The following is a 9,159-nucleotide window of genomic DNA, read 5'->3' as shown; positions in this document are numbered from 1 at the left end:
GAAGTTCAATTTCTTGGTCATGTTGTAAGTGACCAAGGTATTAAAGTCGATCCAACGAAAATCGAAGCCATTAGCAAATGGGAGACTCCTACTACTCCTACTCACATTCGTCAATTTTTGGGTCTCGCCGGGTACTATCGTAGATTCATCGAAAACTTCTCTTTGGTTGCACGTCCTCTAACCGCATTGACTCACAAGGGAAAGAAATTCATTTGGGCGACCGAACATGAATCCGCATTCCAAATCTTGAAAACGAAGCTAACCACCGCTCCTATCTTGTCACTTCCCGAAGGCAATGATGACTTTGTTGTATATTGTGATGCCTCGAAACATGGTTTTGGGTGTGTATTGATGCAACGAACGAAAGTCATTGCTTATGCTTCTCGACAACTCAAAATTCATGAACGAAACTATACGACACATGATCTCGAACTCGGAGCCGTTGTCTTTGCACTTAAAATGTGGAGACACTATCTTTATGGAACCAAGAGTACTATCTTTACCGACCACAAAAGTCTCCAACACATTTTCGATCAAAAGCAACTAAACATGAGACAACGAAGGTGGATTGAAACCTTAAACGATTACGATTGCGAGCTTCGTTACCATCCCGGGAAGGCAAATGTAGTAGCCGATGCCTTAAGTCGAAAAGAAAGAGCGGTGCCTCTCCGTGTCCGAGCTTTAAACATCACCATTTACACCAACCTTAATAGCCAAATTCGGGTAGCCCAAGATGAGGCTCTCAAGGATGAAAACATCTCTCTCGAACACTTGAACATCCTCACCTCTCGATTCGAAGTTAAAGAAACCGGACTCCGATATTTCGCCGGAAGAATTTGGGTGCCTAGTTATGGGGATCTACGAAGCCTTATTTTAGATGAAGCCCATAAGTCACGATACTCGATTCACCCCGGTGCCAATAAGATGTACCACGACCTTAAACAACTATATTGGTGGCCGAACATCAAAAGGGACGTAGCTACTTATGTTTCCAAGTGTTTGACATGTTCCAAAGTCAAAGCCGAACAACAAAGACCGTCCGGACTACTTCAACAACCTGAGATCCCGCAATGGAAGTGGGAAAGGATAACGATGGATTTTATCACCAAACTACCAAAAACGACGGGCGGTTATGATACCATTTGGGTTATTGTTGACCGTCTCACCAAATCCGCACACTTCCTGGCCATGAAAGAAACGGACAAAATGGAGAAACTTGCACAACTTTACATTAAGGAGATCGTAGCCCGACACGGTGTACCTTTATCGATTATCTCCGACCGAGATGGCCGTTTCGTTTCTAGATTTTGGCGTACTTTGCAAGAAGCGTTGGGAACGCGTTTAGACATGAGCACCGCATATCATCCTCAAACCGATGGACAAAGCGAATGCACAATTCAAACCTTAGAGGACATGTTACGAGCTTGCGTGGTTGATTTCGGAAAAGCTTGGGACAAGCACTTACCTCTCCCCGAGTTCTCTTACAACAATAGTTATCACGCGAGTATAAAGGCCGCACCTTTTGAAGCGCTATATAGCCGAAAATGTCGTTCACCTCTTTGTTGGGCCGAAGTAGGCGACGTACAAATCACCGGACCCGAACTCATTCACGAAACCACCGAGAAGATCGTTCAAATCCGAGATAGGCTTCGGACGGCCCGGAGTCGTCAAAAGTGCTATACCGACAAAAGACACAACGACCTTGAATTTCAAGTCGGTGACCGCGTCATGTTAAAAGTCGCACCTTGGAAGGGTGTAATCCGTTTTGGGAAACGCGGGAAGCTAAATCCACGGTATATTGGTCCTTTCGAAATCTTGGAGCGTATTGGAACCGTTGCGTATCGTTTAGATCTTCCGCCTCAATTGAACTCCATTCATCCTACCTTCCATGTATCTAACTTGAAAAAGTGTCTCGCCGAACCCGATATCGTCATCCCTCTCGAGGAACTTACTATTGATGACAAACTTCATTTTGTGGAGGAACCGGTTGAAATTGTGGACACCTCTGTCAAGACATTGAAACAAAGCCGAATCCCGATTGTTAAAGTCCGTTGGAACGCCAAAAGGGGACCCGAGTTTACTTGGGAAAGACAAGATCAAATGCAAAGGAAGTATCCTCATCTATTCGTGAATTCGGAAACACAAGATCTCGAGGAAGAAACAACGACTACTACGCCTACTTAAATTTCGGGACGAAATTTCTTTTAAGGAGTAGGTAATGTAACATCCCGCCTTTTTTTCCATTTACTTTCCGTCTAACTATTTTAAAGTCCGTTATATATTTATAACATCTTTCGTTAATACGCGTTTTAAATTATCTCGATTAGGTAATTCACGCACCCGATTCAAACTTGAGGGACTAAAATTGACACGGGGCAAACTAGTTGACTAGGTCACCTAGTCCACCCCAATCACCACCATTCAACCATCTTCATCTCTCTCTCTTTCTCTCTAGCAAGAACACACACCCAATTTCTAAATTCATTCAATCATCATCTAAATTCGATCTAGGAGGCTTACAACAAAATAAATTACATATTCGTGATCCTCTCTTCATCCTCTTCATTTTGGTACCAACTTCATCTCGTTTGGGTAACATTTCCAAAACTCTAGATTTCTCTAAATTCGTGTTTTTGACTTGAAATGGTGTTAGTTAGTGTGTATGGCTCATTTTGATGTCGTGTGTGTAATTTATATGCTCGATCTCGTTGTTTTAGTGTAACTAGCATGAACTTGACTTTTGGTGTGTTGTTCTTGAATTTTGGATGATCATATGTTGTTAGATGTTAAAAGTTCATGTTCTAATTGTGTTCCTTGTATCACTAGCTTCAATTTGATGTGTAGGTTGCCTTAGAAAAATTCATGAACTTGATTATTGATTTTGGTGAATTTGGGTTAGGGTTTGATGAACTTGAAATGGACTTTTGATGCATTGAATGCCATGGATTATTATTGGTAAGTGTTTAGTTGGATTGTATGCTTGATTACCTTCGAAACGGCATATCATTCATGTAAATTGGTTGCCCGAATCATTGAATTGCATTTATGAACTTGTATGCGGTTAATGTTAAGCATTAGATGCGGTTTTGGTTGTTGTAATAGGTAGATTGATTGATGAAATGTGTTTAGTTGTTTTTCTCGTCAAATTACCTTCCCAACGGTATAAGATACTTGTCTTGATTGTTTGCGGATCATAAATGGTGATTGTTTGAAGTTAGGTTCGTGCATAAAACTTAAAAGTTGCCAAAACTCTCTGCACAGGTAATGGCGCGGCGCGCCATATACCCGCGCGGCGCGCCATTATGGTCTGTCCAACTTTGTCAATTTTCGAATAATGTTTGCTATGCTACGCACCTCCGATTCACATGTAACTTGTCCTAACATGCTCATACATGATTAAAAACCTCAGAAAAATAGTTCGGGACACGACCCGAACGTGTTGACTTTTTTGTTGACTCTGACCGACCAAAGTTTGACTTTTTGTCAAACTTAACCAAATGATTATGCAACCTTCCTAACTTGTTTATATACTTGTACCTTGCATGAAACTTGACAATTTGATTTCACATGCTACATAATCGAGTCGTAACGAGCCATAGGACTAATTGAACATCTTTGACCAATCGTGACTATCGTTATTGATACAACCTATTTGTTTAGGTCAAGACTAGCATTGTTCTTTGCACACGTTTACTTGTTGAAGTACTTTACTACTCGTGCATTCAAGGTGAGATCATAGTCCCACTTTTACTCTTTTTGAACTTACATTTGGGATGAGAAAACATAAACATTTCTTTACTAAGTGAACACAAGTACAGGAAAACAAACATTCTACATACGAGTTTAGAACAAAATCCTCAATTCGATTATCATTAGTTACACTTGCCGGGTGTAAGCGAGAACTTATGTTGTATGGATCCATATGGGTTTGACAAACCCTCATTCAAACGGTTCGCTACCGTTTACGAATGAAATATATTTTCGAGAAACAGTGTATGTTCTAGCACTAAGTGATGGGGTTCAATGGAAGGAATGTTAAGCATTGATAATTGGGTGCTCGTGAAATAAACTTTTGGAATGTATTACTATTATTTCATTGATGCAAATCTTGTGGTTCACTTGTACTTACTTACTTAAACCTATGATTTCACCAACGTTTTCGTTGACAGATTTCTATGTTTTTCTCAGGTCCTTGAACGATACATGATACATGCTTCCGCTCATTATTTTGATACTTGCATTGGATGTCGAGTATATATGCATACATGGAGCGTCTTTTGGATACTTTTAAATTGTGTCGCATAAGTTTCATTTGTACTTAAAACTTTGTATCGTAACTTGTGGTGGAACTATTCTTGTAAACTTTGAACAATCTTTACATTTGAAATGAATGCGACATATCTTTTGGTCAAACGTTGTTTTAAAGACTTATGACCACGTAACGGGACCTAAGTAGACGGCGCCGTCAATGACGATTTGGTCGGGTCGCTACAGCATGCACGTATATCATCTTCATTATTACTTATTAATTTAACTCATGCACATGAAATCATGACCTAATTATCATAACCTTAAACTAATAACTTTAACATAAAATCATAAGTTTTTAACATAATAACTAGTAATCCTTTTAGCCATAATCAATTCATAATCTTTATCTATTTTAATCTTCATAACACTTAATTATATTAACTAGTTTATTATTCAATAACCATAATCCTTATTCCTACATGATTCATTAACTAGTTCATCTTTTATCAATCATAACTAATTCATAATCCTTTTTAGGTTAACAATCTTATTAATCAATTTGTAACCCTTATTCATAACCTTTTTACAACATCATTAACTTATTCATAATCCACTTTCATAATTTATTCATAATCTTAATCATAATTCATACTTGATTTTATAACATTACAACATGATCTTAATAATCATGATCATACTTAATATAATACTTATATAATTATTCATACATGATATTCATAATCATACTTTTATCCTTTTTTCATTAATTCACAAACTAATCAAGATCATACATCATTATTCATACCTAAACTCAACATGAAATCATAAACTTTTATCTTAATACTTATAATTATTATCTAAGAGATTTAAGTAGGATTGAACTAGGGTTTATAGGATACCTTAACAAGATTGAAATCAAGGATTGGTGATGAATATGGGGCGAACAGGAGACAGAAAACAAGCAGCAGCAGTACGACGCAAATGGAGGGCCTGTTTGGGTCTTCTGGTTCGACAGAATAGCAGCAACACATAACAGGTTTAGCAGCAACTTGGAGGGTTCTTGGCTTGATTGAACTCGACAGAAAACATCAAGAATACAGCAGGAACTAATCGAATTGCAGGAGGGTTTCTGATGGGGCTGTGAGTCGACAAAAAGAGCAGATGCTTTAAGGGTTATTTATCGATGCAGCAGGTGATTTTGATGATGATGATTAGCGACTGAAAAGGCTGAACAGCAGGAGGGTTTTGAAGGTGATAATTGTCGACTGAAACAGCAAGAACAGGTTGCTTGTAGCCGACTGCAAGAGGGTGGTTTTTAGTCGACAGCAAAGCTGGAAGGAAAACATAAACTATCGACTAATTTCTGCAGGTTATTTTGTGGTGATTTAATGAGGAATACTTGAGGCCTTATATAGTTTTGTAGGTTTTCTAATTACATTCAACTTACTTGGAGATCAAGAACACAATTTGTGTTAGGCTAGGATTAAACAAGCTTAGAGATCAAGTTTATTTCCTAATAATCATAAGCAGCCGATTTTTTTTTTATTGATACATATTATTTATTCATTTTTTACTGCATTATGTATTTATTTTCATATTTTATATTTTATTATTATTATTATTATTATTATTATTATTATTATTATTATTATTATTATTATAATTATTATTATTATTATAATTATTATTATTATTATTATTATTATTATTATTATTATTATTAATATTACCAATATTAGGATTACATTTTATTTAAATATTAGACCCTAACTTTATTAATTTACATTTACTTCTATTTAGTTTTAATATATAATTGTATTTGTTATATAGTTATTTATATATTATATATTACTTTAACTATTAACAAAAGTAATATAATTTACATATATGTTCATAATGTTAATAATTTAATTAGCACTTGTGTATGAGGTTTATCTTATTAATTTATTATTAGGGTTAGGGCTTATAATATTAATAAACCTTTAGGGTTAGAGTTTAGATTACTAATTACTATTAGGTTTAGGGTTCAGGTTTTTAATTACGAACATAATTTATAAGGCATTTAATATGTCTTAATAACAACCCTAATGATGAGGCACATAATATGACATTGAAACCCTAAGGGCAACTTGGTAAATTCAGAAGGGAAAAGTGAGGGTTGTTATAGTACCTCCCCGTTAATTTAAACTTCGTCCCGAAGTTTCAGGAAGACTTCTCGGATGCATCAACGTTTGAGAATAGATGGGGATATTTCCGCTTCATCCGGTCTTCACGTTCCCAGGTATACTCGGGGCCTCTACGTGAATTCCAACGGATCTTAACAACCAGAATAGAGCTTTGTTTCATACGTTTAATCTTACGATCCATAACTTCTTTAGGTTTTTCGGTGAAGTGCAATTTATCATTATGGTGAAGATCATTCAAAGGAATAACAAGTATGTCATCAACAGAACACTTTTTAAGATTCGATATGTGAAATGTATGAACTTTAATTAACAGGAAGTGTTGACTAAAAATATTACCATTCGGTCAACGTTTTGTTAAAGCAAAGTTTACACTTAATTATAGTGGGGATCTACTTGAGTGAGAGCTGATATTGTATGAAATGTCGGCTAAAAGAGCCTGGGTGATTAGAATATCTAGTCCTATGGACTTCATCCATGACTAGTTCTTGAAAAATTTCTGAATAGCGGTGACTTTTATAGAATCGACATGTATTTCTTCACTCTTAAACTACATGTCTAAGAAATTATACGATTAGCAGCCAAAGTTCACACTGGGAAAACTTGGCATAACGTTGTTCCTTCTTTAAGAGCTCGAGAATCAATTGCAGATGTTGCTCATGCTCTTTCTCGCTATTGGAATAGATTAAGATGTCATCAATGAAAACGGTTACGGATTTATCAAGATAAAGTTTGCATACATGGTTCATAAGATCCATGAATACAGCAGGAGCATTGGTTAAACCAAAAGGCATGACAAGAAACTCATAGTGTCTATAATGAGTTCAGTAAGTAGTCTTAGAAACATCAGCTTCCTCGACTCTCAATTAATGATAACTCGACCTAGGATAAATCTTAAAATAGATACTTGACCCTTGCAGTTGGTCAAATAGGTCATAAATACGCGGGAGTGGATAACGATTCTTGATGGTTAGCTTGTTGAGTTCTCGGTAATTATTACACATCCTCAACGTGCCATCTTTCTTCTTAACAAATAGAATGGGTGCTCCCCACGGAGGCAAGCTAAGATGAATGAAACTTTTCTCCAAAACTTCTTGGAGTTGATTGGATGATTCTTTCATTTCGGATGGAGCTAAGCGGTACGGTACCTATGCAATAGGTGCAGCATCGGGCGTGGATAATTGAAAGCGGAAGATAATATATTATCTAAGGTTGATATTTTTAGTTGACAATATAGATATAAGGAGTAGGTAACGATACACAATGGTCCTAAGGGTGATCAAATCTTATTTCCATCATGATCCATTAGGATTTTGCATGACTTATCATAATATAACTACGTTGATCAAGCGCCATTATATTACACTAAATCATACTTTTATCACTCCATGAGGTTACTACTATGTCATCTAGTCAATATTCATCTTCTTCGAGGTGAATGATTCAATGGAAAATGAATGAAAAGAAAATAACATCATTCATTCATTTAAAAGAAAATAACCAGAGTATTACAGAAACTTAACGAAATCTTCCAAAATATAAAAGTACTAAAAGGTAACATAAAGAACACTATGAGAAATTTAAATGACTCTTGTAGTTGTCAAAAACTCTTCATTGTGCCTCCTCATTCTCTTCCTCATTATCCCGAGCTTCCTCGGCAGTCATCACAAACGCTCGACCTTTAGCATTTCCCGTGTTATCCCTTTTCTTTGGACACTGGTTTCGAAAATGCCCTGTTTCTCCACAGTCATAGCATGTAGGGACGGCTGCGTTGGCTTTTGTGGCAGGTGTATTGGTCGAAGGAACTGCAACCCTACAAGTCTTGGCTATATGACCAATCTTCTTACACTTAGTGCACTCAGCCTTGCACCACCCAGAATGGTGTCTCTCACAACGCCTGCAATAAGGTCGTTTCCCAAAATAACCTCTTCCAGAATTTTCAGCAACTTTCTTATTTGAACCTGGGTTTGATTCCTGAGTAGGCTCAAATTTCCTTTTGCCTTCACTAGTCTTAGCCTCGGCTGGTTTATTAGCCGCGACCTTTCTCCTCTTAGCCATCATCAAGTTTTAAGCCATAAGTATCACTGCATCTAAGGTCTCTTTACTAGTAGCAATAACATTTCCTTGAATCTCGTCAGGAAGTCCTTCTATGTATCGCTCGATCTTCTTTTGTTCAGTGGGTACCATATCCGGGCACAATGAAACCAACTCTATAAACCTGTTGGTATAAGCTTCAATATTGGTACCATTGACCTTCAATTCCCAAAACTCAACCTCTAGCTTTTGAATTTGGTTCCTTGGGCAAAACTTATCCGTCATCATTCTTTTCACAACGGCCCATGGAATAGCATTAGCAGCATCTAGCCCTACAGTTTGGGCATAAGCATTCCACCAAGTCAAAGCAAGACCACTTAGTGTATGAGTGGCATACTTCACTCGGTCGACCTCCGCGCAGTTACAGATGCGAAAGATTGATTCGAGTATTTCAAACCAACGAGTCAATTCGACTGCTTCATCATTTCCATTGAAGGATGGAGGCTTAAAGTTCATAAACTTCTTGTAGGTGCATGATATAGGTGGGTTTCCTTGGTTGTTTCCTTGATTATTGTTGCCTTGGGCGGCAGCAAACAGTTGTTGAAACTGTGCGGGAGTCAAAGTAACATCGGGAAGAACGTTAGCACCACGAGTTGCCATTGATCTTCAATACACAAAGACATTATTAGTT

Source organism: Rutidosis leptorrhynchoides, chromosome 4 (genome assembly GCF_046630445.1).
Source record: "Rutidosis leptorrhynchoides isolate AG116_Rl617_1_P2 chromosome 4, CSIRO_AGI_Rlap_v1, whole genome shotgun sequence".
Taxonomy (NCBI): Eukaryota; Viridiplantae; Streptophyta; class Magnoliopsida; order Asterales; family Asteraceae; genus Rutidosis; species Rutidosis leptorrhynchoides.
Note: the sequence above shows the minus strand (reverse complement) of the source record.